This window comes from Brachycentrus maculatus, unplaced genomic scaffold, assembly GCF_059751285.1.
Source record: "Brachycentrus maculatus isolate JH-2025_06_01 unplaced genomic scaffold, ASM5975128v1 h1tg000315l, whole genome shotgun sequence".
In the NCBI taxonomy this organism is placed as follows: domain Eukaryota; kingdom Metazoa; phylum Arthropoda; class Insecta; order Trichoptera; family Brachycentridae; genus Brachycentrus; species Brachycentrus maculatus.
This window is the reverse complement of record NW_028281064.1, coordinates 2,300,091-2,324,770: the sequence shown is the minus strand read 5'-3', so window position 1 is coordinate 2,324,770 and position 24,680 is coordinate 2,300,091. Positions and strand designations below refer to the sequence as shown.

The 24,680-nt window shown below is 29.5% G+C and overlaps 1 protein-coding gene across 2 annotated transcripts in view; it reads right to left on the bottom strand.

The window, feature by feature from the left end:
- Positions 1-24,680, bottom strand: part of LOC148304481 (leucine zipper putative tumor suppressor 2 homolog) — a 232,201-nt gene that overhangs the window by 175,741 nt on the left and 31,780 nt on the right. For both annotated transcript variants that reach the window (XM_088268239.1, XM_088268240.1), the window contains exon 2: positions 1,409-1,600. The gene's annotated coding sequence lies outside the window, so the exon portion shown is untranslated. The remainder of the gene's footprint in view (positions 1-1,408; positions 1,601-24,680) is intronic.

Sequence of the window (24,680 nt, the reverse complement as noted above, 5' to 3'; positions counted from 1 at the left end):
TAGTGGTATTTACTAAGTAAAACATTAATTAAAAACCTAATGTTAACCCTACATTACTAAACTATCGTACGAGTGACGATGTTACTAAGCATTAGTAAAAATACAACACAGAAATAAAACGGGAACATATACGATAGTCAAAAACTTATATTATTTTTAAAGTAATTATTTTTTGACATCTCATCAAAGATGAAGAAGAATATAAGTCTAGGCATTTACGGGGCTGACGACCGTCATAGGCTCGTTTAAGTGATCACTTTACACACGTGTAACGTTCACCAATTCTACCCATTATTGACAACCACACTATTCAAATTCTTGGAAGTTCTATAGATATGAACCAATTTCGAAAAGTTGTTCTTGAATCATTAGAACTTCACTAGAGACATCTATTGGTGAAATGAAAATAAGCTTTTTATTGAGCAAAAACTCTTTTTATATAATATTATGTGAGGTCCGAATCCTGGATTATAATCACACACATGAGAAACGCCAGAAAATATCATTTTCATTTTTATTATTTAAGCTTACAATTATACCAGACCATTGACCAGATAATTTATTTACAACATTTTGAGTGTGTCCAAATACTTGTTCACAAAATCTGGATTATATCCAATTACAAGAGTTATTTTTATTTTATTTTTCGACATCTCATCAAAGATGAAGAAGAATATGAATATTCCAAAATAATTCCTGTAATGGGAGATAATCCAGATTTTGTGAACAAGTATTTGGAACACTCAAAATGTTGTAATAGTTATATTTTCTTTACAGGTTTGGCGTTTAATTCAGAGAACTGTATTTTAAATTATATATATTAAACATTAAAATCAAACACATTGTTAAAATTAAAATTTGCGACAATTATGTATTTCACCTTGTTTTGGCATTATCAAACTACAGTCTCGATAATGCCATGACAAGGCGAAACCGTTCTCACAAATTTCATTTGCAGTATTTTTAATAGTAAAATGTAAATTTGTATACTCTGTTAATCAGTGATTGATTTTAATATATTATTTTGAGAAATAAAAAGACTTTGTTTTTGGATCTACTCCCATTTTTTTAACGAACTAGTTTCGGCAACAACCTGTTGCCCTCTTCAGGGTTTAATTTATCAACTTATTTAATTAATTTATTAAATTAAACCCTGAAGAGGGCAACAGGTTGTTGGTTAGTAAAAATGTGAATGGATCCAAAAACAAAGTCTTTTTATTTCTCAAAATAGTATATCAATACGATCCACAAAGTTAATTAATGCTTTCAATATTCAAAACATTGATTTTAATATTTAAAATATAAACTAATAGTATCATTCTTTGGTTTCTAGAGATCACGTAATAATCTATTATTTACACAAATAAAATAATCTGCATTTTTCAGAAAGCAAAATATTTGCACTTACCGTACGAGAGAGCCAGTATGAAGTATTGTCGTTCGTGTTACAGAAATAAGAGTCCCGTGTTCAGACACCCCTTTCTTGTCTCCTTACTAACGAATGTGTCACTTGGTCCATCAGACCATAACCTGACACACTAGATGGGCTCAAATCCCAGCAGACACTGTTTCGGAGACCGTGATGTTCCAGGGCACTGATCTGTAAAAACAAAAGAAAAACTGCGTTACTGAAAGAAAAAAATACAAAGCGTATAAAATTTGTATCATAATCATATTTTTACATCGTTGTTGTTATTTTTTATTCGACAATTTGAAATAAAAAAAAAATAACAAAGGCAAAATAAAGGAATGGGTAAATGATCAAGAGTTAATTTTATGAAAATTGTAAAATGTTTATATTATTCATTTTTTCTCTTTTTTGTGTCTATATTAGGTTAAAATCGTTAAAAACAGTAAAAATGTATTAAAAAAGAACTCCACCGACAAGACGCACGAGGTGGCCTGGTGGGTCTATGCAAAAAAAGTTCTAAATATGTATAAATTGTAATTTCAATAAATGTATGCAAAAAAAAAAAACAAAAAATGTAAGTTGGTTGGGAGAGAGGATATTTTTATATTTATGTAATCTAAAAAAAATACAAAGCGGATAAAATTAATATCATTATCATATTTTTACATCGTTGTAGTTATTTTTGAATCGACAATTTGAAGTAAAAAAAAAATAATTATGAGTTGGTTGGGAGAGGATATTTTTATAATAATATCATCTCAAACAAAAAAATGCAAAACGTATAAAATTAATATCAAAATTATATTTTTACATCGTTGTAGTTATTTTTAAATCGACGATTTGAAATAAAAAAATTAACAAATGTAAGATGGTTGGGAGAGAGGATCTTTTTATTTTAATTTAATTTCAAACAAAAATATATAAAGCGTATAAAATTAATATCATAATCATATTTTTAAATCGCTATAGCTATATTTAAAAAGACAATTTTAAATTAGAAAATATGAAATGTAAGTTCCATCTAGTTTTAAGGCTCAGTACTAATAAATACATGTCCTTGTTATAAAGCTCCTAAATCAACTTTAAATATAATCGGACTATATTCGTATAATTTCTACATAAAATTCGATTGTAAAATAACAAAAAAGCAAACGGGTTACCGAAATTCTATAAGATGTATTAGGTCATATTAAAATAATTTTCATTCCTCTAATTATTCCAAAGCAGTTATTTTTAAATTGATTTATAAGTTGTATGTACATAAATTTATTTCTCACGTAATTAGCGCAATCAGTGCAGTAGGTAACATTTACAGACATACATATGTTATTAAACCGTAAATTAATATCTTCATATGTTTTTGTCTATTTGCACAAATAACATATATGATTGCTCTATCAGTGAATCTGAATAATAACTTAGGGCGCTTGTGCACTACAGAAATTTTACCGTCCGGCAATCCGGTAAGCATGATAAAACGGATTATTGGCTTGTGCTTTTGGTCGTCTTTCTTCGGATCGGGGCGCTTGATTGGTGCGTGATACGTGCGCGTAAATTCGATCACGCTAAACTGTCGTAGTCGCTTTTATTTTTAAAAACGGGACTGCCGGACGGTGAAATTCCGTGTAGTGCACAATTGCTTGTGCACTACCCGGAATTTTACCGTCTGGTAGTCCGGTTTTGAAAAATAAAAGCAACTACGACAGTTTAGCGTGATCGAATTTACGCGCAACGTGTTCACGCACCGATCAAGAGCACCGATCCAATTTTATTTTTATTAATTAATTTATTTATTTACGGCATAACTGCCTTTTACAAAAAATAACATAAAAATTTGAAAATTAAGATAGATTAAATAGAAAATAATAATGAATGATATAAAATAAAAATGAAAATAATGAAAAACGAAAAGATAAGTAATAAAACAAATGCAATAATTGGTGAAAAAAGATGGACAAAAGCACAAGCCAGTCCAAGCCAATCGTCGTTTTAAAACGCTAACTGAAGTGCCGGACGGTAAAATTCCAAGTAGTGCACAAACGCTCTAAGGCGTACCGTGGCAATAATTATCGTAGTTTGTAAAGCAATTAGTCAAGGCTTCGTTCTTGGGTGGGCAGAGACTAATTCTAAAATTAAAGAAGATTGGTGAAATAACGATTAGGTTTGTTTAATTATTAATTTATTTTTATTTTATCATACACAATATTACAAATTACAATAATGTGCCCTCACTGAGTCTTCCGGATCCGAGGACATATTTTACAATATTTATTTTTAAAATAAATAAAAGCAATTTATTTATTCATTTGGCGTTTAATTTGTAGAACTCCATTTTAATTTATGTATTAATTGTTAAATCAAACATTTTTCAGTCTACTAAATTGTATTTTATTGTTAAAAACACATAAAAATTAATATTGTGACAATTGTTTCGCATAGTTATAGCATTTTCAAACGAATGTGAAGACTGATGGTCCTTACGTACATAGCTATACAATTCTAGGTACTTAAGTAATAATGTTAACATGTGCAGTAATTAAATATGAATTTTTATGTGTTTTTAACAATAAAATACAATTTATGTATTAATTTTAAATCAAACACAGATTTTTTGAGTCTACTAAGTTGTATTTTATTAACAAAAACACATAAAAAATTATACTGTGACAATTGTTTCGCCTTGTTAGGCATTATCAAACGCATTATCAAACGACATTCGTTTGATAATGCCCTAACAAGGCGAAACAATTGTTACAATATAATTTTTTATGTGTTTTTGTTAGTAAAATACAACTTAGTAGACTCAAAAAATCTGTGTTTGATTTAAAATTAATACATAAATTAAAATGGAGTTCTACAAATTAAACGCCAAATCAATAAATAAATAAAATACAACTTAGTAGACTCAAAAATGTGTGTTTGATGTAACAATTAATACATAAATGAAATAAAATCGTTTACGACATGCAATCGAATACGACATGGCCGAATGATGCGATCTATTTTCACATATATTCACTTCCATTATCCATTTATGAATAGGTCTTTTATATTTAGTTTTCTATTTTAATAATATTATGGGTAATGGAAGCAGGTTGTACAGCTTTTTTGCATATTAATCAAAGTTTTTTTGACCGAAAGAGGCAAGTGTTAGTTTTGTTTGGTGTGTTTCTGTGTTTTGGATCTTGTAGTTCTATGTATGTTATCATAAAGTGTATTAATTGTGATTTGTGTGCTTTGATGAGAGGTGCTTATGTGAGAATAATTCTTAAATAATATGTATATTCCATATTTTATCAATATGGTCTTATCTATTATTTCGGGGTGTCATACGGTAAGGTTTTTTAAAAATGATGAAGAAAAATAGTAGACATAAAATTGGTTAAATAGAAAAATTAAACGGTCCACGGTGATTTCATTTCAGATCTGAAAACAAAAGAACGCGATGAAATTGTACGTTAATTATCAATGAAAGTCGTTAATTATCTTTGGTTATTGTTTTTTTCCTTATTATAAAGAGTTTCTCGAAGTTTCATCACAAATCGCGGACATTCAGACCGTAAATGTTTCATTAAAAATTTGTAACTATTTTAACTAATTTACAATTTGTTACAACTGTAGTGCTGTTTGCAAAAAAACCGCCATGACTCGAATAAATGACAGTTTTCATTTTCTCTACATATTTGTGAATTTATTTGAAGTTACTTTCGATGTTTGCAAAATAACAAGTTCATTTACGTCTTTCGTTAAGTTTAATTTCCTGTTTGTACTTAAAATTGTTATGCTTAATTTTCTTCTGGAAATCCAATTCATATTTAAAGCTTATTTGTACTTTAATATAAGGATTACCCTTTTCTTTTCGGCGAGAATATTCCAATATTCTAAGATTTACTTATTGATATACATATTTTTATTATTATTTTTACTGTACATTATCATTAATATAAGTCAAAATAAGATTATTCCAATAAACGCATTTTTTGAAAGCCATTCACCTGAGTGTATTTTATCAAGACCTTAATATTGAATAATCGAATCCAGACTTATTACCGGGTTTACAAATGTGTACTTACATACTATATTTTTATATTTTTAGCTCAATTTGCGGATCAAATCGAAAAATATAGGGAAAATAAAGTAAGTAGGATCAGGTAAGCAGTTGGGAAAAAATACCATTCTTTGGTTTTTTTTTGTACATTAAGAGCATTTTTGACTATGTAGTATGGTAATACTTATAACACTCTCCTTGTCATTCATCGTTCACTTTGTGTAAAACCCCTTTAATAAACACTAATTCAGAATAATCTTTCGATCTTCAGGTTATTAAAATAAAATTATTACGGTCTGTCATTTGTACAAAAATAAAACTTTGAAAGAGAGAAAGAAAACGAATGAATTCAGTGGGAAATTTTTTAAAAGTGGATTGAAGTAAATTTAGTTACTTATTATGACGCTCTCTCCTTCCAACAACGTCATCAATAAAAAAACTTGATTTTTCCGGAGAACGTTTTTAAAGTTTAAAAATATAATACAATGTAATAAAAATAAATATCAGGCCGCTTATTGAACTTTTTACTGTGCAACAGATCTTTTTAGGTAAAACCTGAATGTTTTTTCTCCATTTGAAAAATATTCAGTTTATTTAAAAAAATAATTAAACAATACCTTTTCTTCGAAATTCTAAAAAAACACTTTCTGCCCTAAAGCGGGTAAATATTAAGTTAAAAATATGCCGCTTTTGCTGGGATGTAGTACATTTTCTGGACATTCTGAAAACATGCACAACTGAAAATTTACGTTTTTGATATATGGTGTGAGTGACATGTAAACAGTGTAAGTCAGTTTTCGGAGCTAGTACTGACGCCAGTAACTGACTCAATGTAAATGCAGCCTAAAAGTCGTTCGTTTGGTGACGTCACCTGCTGAGGTTCAGGAATCGGTAGTACAGTACTTGCACCTACAGACGTGTTGACTTTCCAATTTAATTGCTTCTTTGGTCCGCTGGCCATGTCCGCCGGTCACTGTCCGAACTTCAAAGGCGAGCCAACACACCGAGAGCGGTCGTGAGATATGCATTAGTGACTAAACGCGAAACGCTTCTTGTAATTGTTGTAGCAGAGGCGAGGGAGACTCTTCTTTCAAATGAACTACGGGATAGGTGGCTATCTAAGTATTACGTAATTATACGTGAGATCACGTATGTACTTCGATACGCAAATAAATTATAATTATATATATCGGAATGACCACGGTCTCTTTTTTAATGTTTCGTAAGCATAAGTCTGAATTCGTAAATATAATTACAAAAGCTTTTTTCTCTCAGTATTTTCGTCATTTCCATGTATGTTTATTACTAAGTTAGTAAATAAAAGTTTTTAAGATTCATTTAATATATTTTGCTTGTAAAATTAAGGTTAAAATATGTTTTTATTATTTTGCATTTTTAAAGTAATTTATGATTACTAAGTTTGTATTTACAGTTGTGGTGTTTGTACTCGTATGTACATATCGCTCACTCCTTTCAAGAACGTCAAAAATAAAAAAAAATTGACAATTTTCAGTTGTGCATGTTTTCGGAATGCCCAGAAAATGTACTATATCCCAACAAAAGCGGCATATTTTTAACTTAATATTTACCTGCTACAGGGCAGAAAGTGTTGTTTTTGCATTTTGAAGAAAAGGTATTGTTCAATTATTTTTATCAAAAAACTAAATATTTTTCAAATGGAGAAAAAAACTTCAGATTTTACCTAAAAAGATCTGTTGCACAGTAAAAAGTTCAGTAAGTGGCTTGATATTTATTTTTAATACATTGTATTATATTCTTCAACTTTAAAAACATTCTCCTGAAAAATCAAGTATTTTGATTTATGACGTTCTTGAAAGGAGTGAGCGATATGTCTAATATGCAAATACAGTTTGTATTTTTATCCGTTGATGAGAACATCTGTAGTTTTTGAAACTAGTCATGTTTAAATTGATAAACTCAAAAAGTGGTCTTAAATAAAGCTTTTATTTTTATATTAAAATCATCACTTCACTCCACAAAGTTTTCAAATCAATATTAAAATTAAGGTACCACTATTAACAAAAAACCTTTATTCGTAAAACTTCTACTTACTAGTAATGAGACCAGAAGGTAACTGTTATTTTTTTTGGTTTTCCCATAAAGATGATATTCGTAAACAAAAAAAATGTATAATAAAGAGCGATGTAAATACAACGAACATACTTTTGTCTGTTATTTAACAAAAAATATATGTATTCAATTATTTAAATAACTGTAGTAGTAAGTAATCATACGTCGATAAAATATAATATTTTTATCTATGTGCTATAATTTTAAATTATTCAAATATTTTGTATGCTGCAATATCTTCACGAAGTTCACTGCTGAGCTACGTCACTGCAACTGCAATTTATATATGAATCTATTTACGAATGCCCATAATTCATACAAATCGAGTCCGATCAATTGCATCGCACGCCATTTATAGAAACAGAATTTCATGCCTCGTAATAACACAACTCAATTAAAATAATTGAACTACACATAGACTCCAACCATACACGACGTACTATTAATCATATTTCATCTCAGACAAGAAATTATTAATTTGTTCAACTATTCATACAAACTTACATATGAAAATATATTCGTATAGTTACGTAGAAATTATTACAAACGGAAAATTTATCATACGTTACATCATTATACTATATGCTTTTACGAACAGATTGTTACGTTGCATTTTGTCGAGTTCTAGGACGTTACTTATATATAATGCAACAAAAATATGTTTTTCTGAGAGTTTAGCTAAAAAATTCAAATATTGATTTTAAAAATATATATATTTCTAATAGTAGTGACATATTATTTTTAGTTAAAACTATGTTTATGTTGAAAATATAATGAATACCTCGAAATATTTACCAAAAAACCTGGTTTAAATATGAAATCGTCACATAAAATAAACAAAGTTATTTTGTTTTTAAGCAAAATTTTAAGTGCTTCGAATATTGAATAAAACAAGTCAGTATTTCGTCCAGATGCGATAATGTCTCGAAGAAAGCATTTCCGAATAAAGGAGAAGCCGCATCAAATAACCTGTTTTTGATGAACTTTAATTAGATTGTGTTGTTCCATTTTGAAAATTGCTTGTGGACCAGTGCGAGAACATTTGCTGGCCTCAATACAAAATATTTCCAAACAAAAAGTGGAATTTGGAAATGCCCAATACATCTGCCTTACAAATGTAACGATAAAAGAAGAATGATGGAATGCGGTAAACAAAATATGTTGGAAATAAAAACAACCTGCATATTTAGCTACTTTTTCATCATCGATAAAACAAGTGGTCAAAATACAAACCACGTAAAATTAAAAATCACGTTTTCTCAAGAATGCAAATCTTGCATACGTCCAAATAAAGGGTCTCTGCTAAATAAAAGCTTTCTCAATTCAATTAAAGACGGGTCTAGTGATCTCACTCATGAGATTAATGATATACGTAGGAGTTCCAGATATTTTTTAATTAAAAAAAATTAAGTACGTCCAAATCTTTCTACTTCTTCTTTTTTTGACCGTCATCTGCGCCAATATAGTGCATATGGTACTTTATCGCATTAACGCAGTGTTATATTGATCTTTAATTCGATCAGCCTAGGTACAATATTAAATAAATATTGGAGTGAAAAATCACTATATTTATATATATATATATATATATATATATATATATATATATATATATATATATATATATATATACACATATATATATATATATGTATATATATATATATATATATATATATATATATATATATATATATATATATATATATATATATGTATATATTTGTATTTGTGTATCTTTGTATAGTTTATTTGATTTTAGCAAATTGCCAGTCGATATATTTGACTAATTAGTCATTATGAGTCATGTCAAAATCCTAAGATGTGTAATGTAGTCACGTTACTACAATATGGTCGTATGAATGCAAAATCATCACCCAAATATTTACTATAGGTAACAAACCGATTGATCTTGAAAGCTTTGCCAAAACAGAACAGAGAATACCCGACATGAAGTTTACTGGGTCATGAGTGAGGAGAACTGTCGAAATGTAATCAACTTGAATCAGATAATAATAATTGAAAATGCTATTTTTGGACACGTGGGTGTTGTGTTTATAGAGGCATCTCCCCGATGGATAGATTCCGAATCAGATGTTACGGCACATCGCCAAAATCCGTCAACCTTGACATCAAAATTTCACGTCATACCAAAGCGTTTTTAATTGATGGATCACATAGTAAAATATCAGTTTTAACTCATAAATAATCGTTACTAAACGTTTCAACACTTTTCTTTGAGAAATGGGATATAATTTATACTATACTTGTATTTTGGGTCGGTGTTTTATATTATGGACCCGAGTCAGAATCATCTTTAATCTAAGGTGTCCTTTACAACGTTATTATTTACCATTTATAAATATATAATTAACTTTGCCTGTTTAATTAATATGTAGACTGATGTCATAAATTTTATGATTGATTATTTTGGATACTTTTATTATACATATAGTTTGGAATTCCGTTTTTTTTATTTAATAAATTTCTATATACGTATTCCAAATATCCAAATGCTAGGAGTATTCTGGTAAAAACACTTTCGTATAAAATTATTTATTGGGTACAAGGAGCAAATTTTTCTGATTGTGAACTCATATTCAAAACAATATGATCCAATACATCAAATTGCTACAATATTTTTTCGTGAAAAGTTTCACCCTTACCTCAAATTTGATGTGTAATAATATTGGCAATAATAATCCATTCAATGAATATGAAAACTGACGTCATAAAACAAAATGTACATTATTTAGAATGTAAATGTCTGGGTCCAGATCAAAGTATTCACCTCTCCGATGTACACACTTATCTCAAAGGTGTTTCCACTTTTGAAAACAGTGCTGGAATGCTTCTTTTGCGATGTCTTCAGCTCTTTTGTCGCATTTGCCTTAATCTCGGGAATCGTCTCAAACTTTCGTCCTTTCAAAGGTCTTTTGAGTTTGAGGAATAAGCTAGAGCGTTGTCGTTTTATTAGCTTCAGGCAAATACTTCGAAGGGGATCCAACAAGTAACTTCTAAGTAAAATACAATTTATTTTATAAAGTCAGTCTACGTATTAATTGAACAGGTAAAGTATTTCCATTGTTATAACACATCAAATTTGTTATTAGGATCAAACTTTTCACAAGAAAAGGTAGTGTTTTGATTTCATAGTTTTTCATACACAATCAGATAAATTAGCTCCTTCCCAAGGAATAATTTATACACTAGTGTTTTTGATAGAATACTCCTGGTATTTGATTAATTGCATTATAATATGTAATTTATCATTTTATTTAGAATTCCGAAAAATGATTTAAAAAATCCAAAATAATACTAATTTCATTATTTTTCTTCCAGAGATATCAGTATACTTGTATTTTAGCAAATTCGAAGTAGGTTAATATCTGTGATAATTTTTTTTCCTAGTGACATTTTACTTAAAATAAATATTTTTATTGCACCGATAAATCGTGAGAAATGTATCTCTATACTATAATAAAAAGTGGGCCGAGGTCTGGACGCTACCCAAAAATCTGTCAAACATCAAATTAATATTTCGTTTTTACAAACGTGTGGAAATATTAGAAAAAAAGAGAATGCACGATGGCTTTGTAAAAAATAAAGGCGATGTGTCTGTCATCCAACAAAATAACTGAGAAATATTGTGCAAAATTTAGTTACTTTAAAATCAATTACAAGTGTGATTAAATATGTTTATCGATATTTTGGTGGAAATATGTCCTACACCAATACAGAATTTTATTTTGTAAAGAATAAGATTAATTACATATTTAGCTTTATGCGAGCTTATATTAAGCTTTCTAAGATACTTTAGAGAAGGGGTCTGCAACATGTTGTATTTCTTTATTTATTTATTATTATAAATTTTAAATTAAACACTTGTCATAAACCACTTAATAAGTTTTATTTTTATTAAACACTACTAGTTTCAAAAACTTACAGATGTTTTCATCTACAGATGAAAATTAAAACTAATTTAATTTCATTTAACATAATACTTGTAATAAACCACTTAATGAGTTCTATTTTTATTATACACCACTAGTTATGAAAACTTGTAAAACAGATGTTTTTATCTACAGATGAAAATTAAAACTAATTTCTTTTAATTTTCACCTGTAGATGAAAACATCTGTCAGTTTTCGAAACTAGTCGTGTAAAATAAAAATAAAACTCATCAAGTGGTTTGTTACAAGTGTTTTTTTTTTAAATTAATCAACATGTCATTCAACAATGTTAATCCCGAATCAATAAATTGTATTGCTTTGTTATTTGTTTTTTTTTTATCCTTTTAAATTTACTATTTACATTTTTTTCGTTTGATTCATTTTTCAACGTAAACATCAATTTTAACACGTCATACTTAACACAGGTATGTATTTATTTTACCACACATGTCTTCAACAATATTTATGAGCAAAATATATGGTAGGTACATTTTTTTCACGCGAAGTCAGAACATCCATCCACCGAAATGGACGTCTTGGCGTGGTTCGAATGCATGTTAATGGTCTCTTTATGGAACATTTGGCAAAGTGCAGGACACTGGACGCATCACAATACAAGTACCTACATACATGTGTGCCCGCACTGCGAGCCGGTGGGGATACATACGGTGGACCCATATGTGGACATAGCAGCTTCTTATTTGGGGGCGACGCGAAAACTGGGTCCGTCGAAAAAAGTATGCGCCAAATTCAAGGTTAGTAAAAGGAATACAATTTGGAGTTGAGGCAACTCGCGACGGAATTCTGGAGCCACGAAATTTAAGAATATATTTGTTTGGTTATCTTTACCAGTATGCATTCCATGGTGCATAGAGCATTGCATTAGATGTTACATAGATTTAAAGAGTGGTTTTATTAATTAATTTATAGATTTGGTGTTTAATCTGTAGAACTCCATTTCAATTTATGTTTTATTTGTTCGGAACATTCGTTTGAAAATGCCATAACTAAGCGAAACAATTGTCACAAAGTAGATATTTATGTTTTTTTTAACAATAAAATACAACTTGATTTAATATTAAATACATAAATGGTATTATTATTCCTAGACTACAAGACTTTTTTCAATGAACCTTAATATGAGATTATCGTTAAATTTACGACGGATAAAAAATCACTCATTACCAAAAACGTTTACTAAAAATATTTAAAAATAAATGCAACGTGTTTTTTGAGAACTTTATATAAAATACGAACATAAAATATCGATAAAAAGCTAAGATGCATGCAATTTGTCACTACAGTCATTACACGTGATACCTCAGTGATCCCCAAAGATTGGATGTCCGTTAATTTTACGAATGTCCCGTAGTTTGAGAAAATTGCATGATAATAAAGTTATATTTTTTCCTTTGTGTATGTTATGTTAAAATATATTAGAAAATAATAAAAATATTAGGTATGTGAAAAGAACTCCACCGACAAGACACATTTGATAGCTTGGTGGGTCTCTGCAAAAAAATCTATGTATATTTGTGTGTATACACTTTTTAAACATATAATTAAAATTCTAAAAAAATGTCATAAGGAAAAAAAAATTGATCATACTCGTATAAATGAATCATAGAATTTAGTGAGCGAGTAAAATGTTATATTATTTCTTTTTCTTTCTTTTAATAAAAAGGCATGATGTATGGATGTAATGTCCGCCTCCGTAGTGTAATGGTCAGAACGCTCGGCTACCGTTCTGGAGGTCCCGGGTTCGATTCCTAAGGGGGGTAAAATAAATACAAGTGATTTTTTTTCACTGTAATATTTATTCAGTATTACCCTGGACTGGTACCTGAAGCGGAGGGCTGATCACCTTTCCTTCATGTGTAAACGATCAAGATAACACTGCATTTTATATGATGCAGTGCCCTATGCACCATTGGGTGCGGATAAGGGTTTATTATTATTATTATTAATAAAAAAGTGTGTTGAAATTTTTTAACTACTTATTCCGAATATCGGTTATGTATAAACCCTTTTTAACACAAAATTGGAAATCCAATGCCAACCGTATTGTGTATATCTTGTATCTCTGTGACCCGCTAATCCTTGACATTAGCAGTAACGAGTAACATGAGATCTAGTTTGTCATCTGTATGTAGAGTAAAGAGCCCAGTTATTGTCACTTTAAGCGGATTAGTTTAGTCAATATTGATCTACAACTAAACCACTCGTTTTCAGCATAATTATTTTATTTTATGCCGCCATTGTTTGTATTAGGTTTTTTTAAAGAACTAAAATTTTAAAACATAAAATCAATCATATAAACACTTTTTTGACAGTGATTATCATCTCACTTAACACATTGGAATATAACGATTGATGTACCAGATTTTTTTAAAATATGTGGCAAAACATTGGGAAAAATAATATGTTTTCAATATTAATATGCATAAAGTAGAAATTGTGATATATTAAATGGATAAGTAAACACTGAATTACGCGATAATCACATAATACGAAATCTGTTTAAAAAAAACAATATCTAACTACACAATATAATATGTGTACAAATCTTTGATCGAAAAATTTGTACACATATTATATTGTATGTTAGGTTCGAATCCTGGATTATATTAAAATACATGAAAAACGTCAGAAAATATCATTTGAATTTTTTTTTATGTTTAGTTTATAATTTCTGCTCAGTAAAAAAGCTTCTTTCATTTCACTATAGATGTCTCTAGTGAAATTCTAGTCAATTCAACAAAATGTCTCAAATTTAAAACAAGTTCTAAGAATTTTAGTAGTGTGGTTGTCAATCATGGGTAGAATTGGTGAATGTTACACGTGTGATCACTTAAACCAGCCCATGACGGCCGTAAGCCCAGTAAATGCCAAAACTTCCATATTCTTCTTCATCTACATATGTTAAGATGTCAAAAAATAAAAATAATAATATAAAAATAACTCCTTTGTTAAAAAAAAATTGGAGATAATCAAGAATTGTGAACAAGTATTCGGACACACTCAAAATATTGAACCTAATAATTGGTAAGTACCTTATCAAAACGTACCAAATATTTGATAATATTTACAAGCAAATCAGCAGTGTCAATAACTGGGGGAGTGTCAATGATACGCTTGTTTACGCTACGAACATGATGTTATTGTTAGTGCCATATATTACTTACAATGTAGAAGGGCTTTCTAAAATGTGAATCTAACTGTGAAATCGTTCCTCTGTTATTCTATTATACGCCATTGTTCCCGTTTATGGTCATTTTTATTGATTGCCAAGTTGCATTGTATAACACGGTCGTTAGAGGAAGAATATTAGATTCAGAACAAAGGATTTATTGTGCCATTAATTTTGGAGCAAATTCTCAAGACATAAATGATGTTAAAAAATCAATTCCATCTCTATAAGTTATAACCGGTCTCTTGTACAATGTAATTGGGTGATATTACATGAAATAATTTAGAATTTATGATATGCAAAAGAGCATTAACCCCTCATATCTCTTCCAGTTTCTGAATATTTCGGTGGCCCGGAAAACCTTTTACGGCTATTCACCGACTACTCAGTGGAACTTCGGGATGCTGGTTTGATCTGGGAAGAAGCCAGGGAAGATAGGGTGGTTTGGAGACGATTTGTGGTAGTCATATGCACCATATAGGAAGCGATCTTGAAAGAAGACGATTATCTACATTAAAATCTAGAATTATATATAAATTACATATGTAGCAACGCCGGGTAGAAATCAGATTTAGCTGACTAACTGAACTAACTAATTACTTATCTCTTTCACTGCCTACACTGGGGCACTTCTAGAAACTTGGTGGTGCTTCTCCTGGTTTACATTTATTTAGATTGACAGTGACAGGGATATCGTAATCTATTAAATAAAAGTTCATCGTAAAATCGGAATGCAATTTTGTTATACATTTTCTTATATTTTTTGCAACTTAAAATCAAAATTGGTTTGCAAGAGATGTTTTTCAGGAAGCCCAAATTCTTCTGTATCAGATCAGGGAAAGCAGTAAGGAGGAGCTTTCAATGTATAATAAATAAAATAAAACCCCTATCCGCACCCCGATGATGCATAGGGCACTGCGTCATATAAACGCAGTGTTATCTTGATCGTTTACACATGAAGGAAAGGTGATCAGCCCTCCGCTTCAGGTACCAGTCCAGGGTAATAATATTGAATAAATATTAGAGTGAAAAAATCACGTATATTTATTTTACCCCCCTTGGGAATCGAACCCGGGACCTCCAGAACGGTAGCCGAGCGTGCTGACCATTACACTACGGAGGCGGACATAAGCTAGATTTACTTTACAAATGATACTTCTAGATTTTTTTAGTATGGTATGTTGTTTTTACTAAAAACGTGTTCAGATAGTGAAGTGGAAGCAAAGAAAGAAAATGGTATATTTAATAATCTGCCATTAAATCCATTTCGTTACTTAAGTAAGGATTAACTTCTTTCCAAAGAGTGTAAAAAAATTATCCCTTACTGACCAGATTATTATTTTGATATGAACATCAAACAATTCATTTCAAACTTTCGTAGAATCTCGCGCAATAAAGCTTTAATCCACACAACGCAACAGTCACTGTTAAATAAATAAATCAATTAAACTTAAAAGCTCCGAGATAAGCTCGGCGTTCTAGGAATGATGATTCTCTGATAGAGGCTCTCCTGGCCGCGTCATCTTTGAATGGTCATCTCATATTTGAGCTTTCTCACGGATGTAGAACATCACGTTTTAATAATAAAATATCTCCGCAATGATTCTACTTGGCGGGAAACACATCGGCAGTAGATCGGATGGACACGAGACGCCAATCAATCGGCGGCTCGGAGTGCCATAATGGAAGTATTGTTACCATTGTATCAATAATACAGAGTCATCAAAAATAATTTCTTCCTCTTCGTCTTCTATATCTTCCTCTTCTTCTTCTTCTTCTTCTTTTTCTTCTTATTCTTCTTAGTCTTCTTCTTCTTCTTCTTCTGATTGGTGTAAGCCTTGTGGCCTGTTTTTAAGGGGGATTAGCCTCCTCAATGTCTGTCAATTCCCAGCTGTCAATTCATCTCTTTGGTGATCTGCCCGGAAGTCGTCTACTTTGAGGCTGGACGTGCAGTGCAATATGGGTGGGGGTCTGTATGGTTCCATTCTCCTCACATGCGCAAACCATTGTATCCTTCGTTGCTTTCCCCACCTAACGACATCTTCGATCTCGCATATTTCCCTTATCCTGGTGTTGCTTATTCTGTTTCCAAAATGTAAATGTCTTTGCACTATTACGTGTCTGTCTGCTGTGCTGATCGGGGTTGTGGGCGTCTGTGTACCGGCTAACGTCAGGTCGGAATCGGATCTAGCTGATTAATTGAACTAAATACTAATCCCTTTCACTGCCTACACCGGGGTACTTCTAGAAAATTTGGTGACGAATTTACAAACTTGTATTATTTAGATTGACAGTGACAGGTATATAACTAGACTGGTGATTTGGGCAAATTACTATAAAAAGTTTCGTGTACGATGAGCCCGAACTGGATTCAGGCAAATCACACAAGGGCTTAAAACATTATGTACGCAGAAAAGATTCAGTATTTGAATCAACTGCGGGAGCAAATTTCTGTCTATCTCGAAAGTTACTCCTAAAATTATTGCACGTACGTGGCAAAAATCAACTACAGACTAGACATATGCAGAACGACGAACGGTGCATACATCGAAAAAAAATCCTATTACGCACATTTTAACATCAAAACCATCGAACTTACTTCAATAGTTTTTTTTATAACAGTTATTTTAAATGCTGGCATTATTTTTCGATAACCCTGTATTTCAACGGTTATTTACTGTAAGGCATTGGCGCAAAATGGAAGATAAAGGAACAAAGAAAGAAGAATATATGTACACTCAAATCTCAGAGCTGAAAGGAAATACATCTTAAGATCTATAGTTACAACGTTGAAACGTGTATAAATATTTTTTTAATGTCCGAAATTTCATGCTCATTTTAAGAACAAACAATTTTATACGGGTATATTCAGAAAACATTAGAGAACATCTATATTTTAGTATTTAAAACAATCGTTTATTGCAAGGAAAATAGATCGTTGAAAAATGTTACGAATCCAATTCGATATGTCTAACGAATGATGTCAAATCTACAGAAAAGCTAGTATACAGAAATCCAATGATAATTTCATTTAAAATATACTACTAGCTGAACCCAGCCACGCGTTGCTGTGGCTCAGCGTAGTTAAATAGAAAAAAATGCACACACTTATACACACAAATACATGTATTTATTTTTACAATACTTGTAGGAATAAAATATTTTAGCATCTGTCAAGGAACAAGCTTTCACCTTGAGGAATGTTAAGTGCATGTATTACTGTTACGTCAAACAGATGGCACTGCCACTATGGTAAAAAAATTCAGACAAATGGATATCGGTTCTCAATTTATAAAATTACTTCATTTCTTAGTGCAGAATTTCTTCCTAAACGGCGGTCTAATATTTTCTTTTCTCTGTGTTCATTTTCGTGTACATTCAATGATTTTGTTCTCGAAAATTTTGTTCCTTTTCTGTACGTACCAATTCGAAGATAAATATCATATTTTATAAAATATTATTTGCTCAAAAATAATTTTACCGAGGATATTTGAGTATCTTTTTTTTAACATACAATTATACAATTTTGAATAAAAATTAAAGCCTTCACTTTTTTTAAACATTTAGCTACAGACATTTTAATTGTTTCAGTCATTATTATATAGTAATCGTACCGACACGAAAAGCTAGAGTCATTATTTTATATTTTTATTATATACAAAAACATGTTGCATAATACACAATCAAAAAAATTCTTCATACATATACATTTAGATACTTATATAAAAGAAAAGTAATACAGGAGTTATTCGATGCGTTCAGCTCCGTATACTTTTTTTATTATATATAATTTATAATATCTTACAGAAATCCATGTTTCATTTATCTTAATTTTAATCGAACACAATGGTCCATAGTGAAATGAAAAAGTAATTATTATCTAGATTTTGTTCTAAATTATATATATCAAAATCATGCAAATTCTCATTCACGAATAAATTATTTAAAAATATTGTTTCCTGGCATTAAATTAACATAAAAATGGTAATTAACTATTAAAAATGTAGGATACCTTAGGATAGGAATTAATGGCTCTTATAAAGTTACTTAAATGGCGATTAAATATTTTAAAATGTGTCATTAAATTATCAAAAAAGACGCAATATTTATGATTAATAAAAAAATAAGTTTAATATATTTGAAATTTCTTAAATTTTCGGTAGCGCGAACTTACATTATATTGACAAAATGACGAATAATTTTTTTTTTAATGTCATAAAGATTTAGAAAATGATATAGAACAAGGTTCAAAGTATTTAAACTGAGAATTACAATTAAATACAGAAACAGACGCTTTTTTACTACGCTCTTAAGTACTAGAGAAAAAGCGTTTTAAACGCTTCTTCATTAAGCATTTTTACTCACCTTCAAGGGAAGGTTAGTTAGGTTAGTAGCTATTTTAAGTTTAATTATTCTTGTAAATACATCTTACACAAAGTTTTTTCTTTTAAAAATGTCATTTACAAATACATTAGAGATTTTTTGTCTTTGACTGAAAACAAGGTTAAGTAAGCATTGTAAATAACAATTTTATAGGAGTGTATAATAAACACACATATATATATAATATATATATATATATATAGATATATATATATATATATATATATATATATATATATATATATATATATATATATATATATATATATATATATATATATATATATATATATATATTTATATATATATATATATATATATATATATATATATATATATATATATATATATATATATATATATTATATATATATATATATATATATATATATATATATATATATATATATATATATATATATATATATATATATATATATATATATATATATATATATATATATATATATATATATATATATATATATATATATATATAAATACATACAGATATTTTTTTTTGATCGGCTATGAGTAAAGTGATTTTATGAACTCGTACAGAAAAAAAAACAAAAACCCATTTCTTTGCTAAATCATTATAAATCATGCTAAACCCAATCGAATCGTGAAGCGCCCTAGAGTTAGCATTTAACAAATATGGTGCTTTATAAATAATCCAAAATTATGTATTTATGTTTATGTGTGGTTATTACTATTAAAATCTCAAAAAAATACTTGATATATATATATATATATATATATATATATATATATATATATATATATATATATATATATATATATATATATATATATATACATATATATATATATATATATATATTTTAGTATTTTTCCGCTTCAGGTACCAGTCCAGGGTAATATTGAATAAATATTAGAGTGAAAAAATCACTTTTATTCTAACCCGGGAATTCCAGAACGGTAGCCGAGCGTGCAGACCATTACTCTACGGAGGCGGAAAAAAATACTTTTTTTTTCTTCTTTAATATGTGATTTCTTTTAAATACTATCATTACATACTACATTTTCTTCTCAATATGCGCTTTAAGCGCTAGCACTGTTTCGCGAAGCTTCATCATAGGAGGAAAATATAGTAAATACTGTAATGGCAGTGGTTAGGTGCAGTACAGTTATTCCATCTCCAATAGAAAACGCTCGTTAAAATCCGAATTGCTCTTTGCCAACAGATGGGTATACTCAACTGGGTAGGTACGTAATCATATTTGTGATCTCAGTACTCTGGGTTCTAGGTTCATGACTCCGGGTAAGGCATTGATGCATAACCTTTTCCCTTTTTAAATCAAATAATAATAAATTTAGTATTCAAACAACCAAAAAAAACTCATAAATTCATCTCGATTTATATTTTTAATTTTGGATATTTAAAGCACTAAGTTTGTGGATCATTACTTAATCAATAATATATTATTTGGAGAGTAAAATAACATTGTTTTTTGATCTTCTCATTTTTATAAAACAAACTAGTTATAAAATAAACCCTGAAGAGGGCAACAGGTTGTTGCCGAAACTAGTTTGTTTATAATAATAAAAAAAAAGTGCATAAAAAAATATTATTTCTCTAAATAATATATATTTTTAGTAGTTTTTTTATAAGATGTCTGCCTTTATGGTGTGATGGTTAGCGTGTTGAGCCACCAAAATGGAGGTCCCGGGTTCGATTCCGAGGGGGGGGATCGTTTGATTTTTGCCGTTTAATATTTATTTAATATTACCATGAACTGGTCCCTGAAGCGTAGTGAGTGATCACCTTGCTTTCGTGTAAGTAAAGATCAAGATGAAACTGCATCGATACGACTAAGTGCCCTATGCACCATGTGGTGCGGATAAGGATTGAAAGAAGGTAATATTTTAAAACAAATTGGGATTTTAACACTCTCCTCATTCATCATTCACATTGTGTAATATCATTCATCACATCGTTCATCATTCACATTGTGTAATATCACTTAAAAACGTTTTTAAGTGATATTACACAAAGTGAACGATGAATGATAAGGATAGTGTTGTATAACCATACCACAAAGTTAACATTGCTTTTAACCCTTTCCGGTCCCCCAAAATTAAAAAAATATCTAGGTAGACAGTTACATTCCAATTGGAAAAAAACTTTTGTCCTCTGGTCCACATACTGTTGTAATAGATACGAGTGACAAAAATGTAAGCTTGGAATTTAAATAAATAATACTAATGATAAAAAGTCGGATAACATCCGACATGTGACCTAAGAGCAAAAAATCGATGTCGAATGAGATTCAATACTGGACCAGTAAGGGTAAATATACAAAACTGGGATTGTCAACAAAAATACAAATTATGAATTGTTTAGTTACTATTTAATAATTATTGATTGCATGTCATAAGCTTGGAAATATGGAAATATCGCTTTGGGGCACGTATGCCATATGTTTGACACCTCTGTTTTAGGCGATATCATCAGCAAAATGGGATCGATGTAATGGTGCTGATACCGCCCTCGGGACCTGGACACATCACGAACAGTCATCTGACGTGTTTTTACTACTTTCCGACAGATGGTGTTTTATAATCAATTCTTTGTTTACAAATTCATAACAAAATAATATGATATTTTTATATCGTAGTCGTACAGGAGAACGTGACCAACTACCAGAACGTAAAATGTTCAGGAGGGCCACTTTTGCGTGGCAAGAAAATAAACATCAATGCAGTTAGTCATTTTTACCAAGTCAATAAGTTATACTTCCAAGTTTAAAATCCGTAGGGATTTTTTCAGGGCAATATTAAGCTAGTAATATATCAAATAGTTAATGATCACGTTTTAGCAAAACAATGCATTTGGTCACTTTCTCGATGGTTTGGTTCGATTCCCACCAATTACAAAATTTTATCTGGGTTGTCGTGTTGTATAATGAATATCTATTTCTAATTATGTTATGACAAGTATGATATGTCGCTCACTCCTTTCAAGAACGTCATAAATAAATAAAAACTTGATTTTTCAGGAGATCGTTTTTTTCAGTTTAAGAATATAATGAAATATATTAAAAATAAATATGAAGCCACTTATTAAACTTTTTACTGTGCAACAGATCTTTTTAGGTAAAACCTGAAGGTTTTTTCTCCATTTGAAAAATATTAAGTATATTGAAAAAAAAATTAATCATTACCTTTTCTTAAAAATGAAAAAAAAACACTTTCTGCCCTGTAGCTGGTAAATATTAAGTTAAAAATATGCCTCTTTTGCTGGGATATAGTACATTTTCTGGGCATTCCAAAAACACGCAACACTGAAAATTGATGAATTTGGATATATGAAGTTCTTGAAAGGAGTGAGCGATGTGTCTTGACAGGGGTTTAATCTATTAAATCCACATTAACTTGTTAACGCAAACCTCTGTCACAGCATTAAAAAAACTGACGTCTCTCTTTTCTATAATGACAATAATTATCATCAACAGTAAGTGGGAATAACTTCACGGAAAGCGTGTTATAAATAAGTAAAGACACATTGCACCGCTCGGTTTTCCTAGTATTGCTACTATAGCCATTCTTGAATTTTATTACACTTCACTAATTGCAACTATGCATGTTGGATAATAAATTCAAATGGTTTTAATCATTAAGAGCAATATTCATAAATGTATAAATACATATATATTATATATTTATTTACTTAAACATCATGTACAGAGAATATATAAGTACATTGGCGGGCTTATTGCTAAAAAGCAATATCTGCCAACCAACCAAAAACAGACTAGTGATATAGATAAAAACGTTTGATACCATATATAACAATTTGCAATCTGAGGGTAGATAGTACTTGAACAGTTAAATATATACATTACATATATATATATATATATATATATATATATATATATATATATATATATATATATATATATATATATATATATATATATATAAATCACATTCCCAGATCTGATTTTCTAAAGCAATTTTTTTTAAACTAAATTGGGAAATTTATAGAAAATGTGAAACAAAATATTTTCACGATTTTACTATGAATTTACATTTAAAAACATTCAATGTCCCTAGTATATATCATATAATATGTCATAGTTTAATAGCTAACACATTGAGCAACTATCTACAATATATCATATAATATATCATAGTTTAATAGCTAACACTTTGGGCAACCATGTTGGAGGAAACGGGTTCAATTCCTAAAGCAGTAAAAATAAATATAAATAAAGTGTCTATTTTCGCCGCGTACTATGGCATAGTAGAATAGACACTTGACTACGAAAAGGCGTCGCGAGTTCGATTTCCGTCAATTTAAAAAAAAACATAAGAATGGTGTATTTACATTTGGTCTGGATGTTATGTATATGTTTTTTAAATCTTTTTCCCCATTTTCTTTACCCTATGTGAGGAATAGCCTCTAAAATAAAGGCATCGTAGGTTATCCATTTATTTAAATAAAATAAAACATCCCTTATATTTCTACACCTCTTATAACTCTTCGAAAGATTCTAAATTTGATTGAATTTTACATTAAGATAAGATAACGTTATTGCGATTTTAAATATTTTTGGTATTTTTTATGTGATATAAATAAAAACAATTAATTCAAAGAAAAACATTTCAAAATATGTGATACTGAAAATTGTTTGCTTGACTTCAAGCTAGATTTATTTATTAGAGCTTCACGTTAGATTTTTCAGAGCATTTACTTGATTTTCCACTTTGTACTTAATGTGAAGCTCTGTATATAATTTCACCGTGGGAATTGCATCTCAGCAACATGTAATGGTGTTATTAGTTCTCTCATTTATTATGATTTTAACTAAAAGCTTTCAGCGGAACGTTGTTTAACAAGACCATTATCTAATTATCTAAACACTAATAACTAGACCATTATCCAATCAGTACATTATTCATATTTCTAATACTCACGATGGTTTTTTTTCAAATGTCAAGGGCAAGATCACTCTCGAGGACATGAAATGAGATGAGAAATAATAAAATGGATCAAAGTTTCTAAAACATTTTGAGTGTGTCCAAATACTTGTTCACAAATCTGGATTATCCCCAATTATAGGAGTTATTTTCATATTATTTTATGACATCTCATCAAAGATGAAGAAGAATATGGATGTCTGGGCATTTACGGGGCTGACGCCCGCATAGGCTGGTTTAAGTGATCACTTTACACACGTGTAACATTCACCAATTCTACCCAAGTTCTATACATATGAAGCAATTTTGAAACATTGTCCCACTATTGTTTTTTATCTCTTAATGTTTTAATAGTTTTGAATTAATGTTTTACTTAGTAAATACCATTTACGAAGTAAAACATTAATTAAAAATGGATAGATTTTACCACGAAGTGACTGCCGAATCATTAATAAAGTTTTAATAGTTATTATAACATAAATGTGGAATTGTTTCATTGGCTTTATTTTTATTTATGTAACTATTTTTGTTAATGTAACTATTTTTTATTAAATACTTTTTCAAATGTAAAGCTGTATAATTCCCGAACAAATAAAATAAATAAATAAACGTTTCAAAACAATAAGGTTTTGCAAAAACGGGATTCAGAAGAAA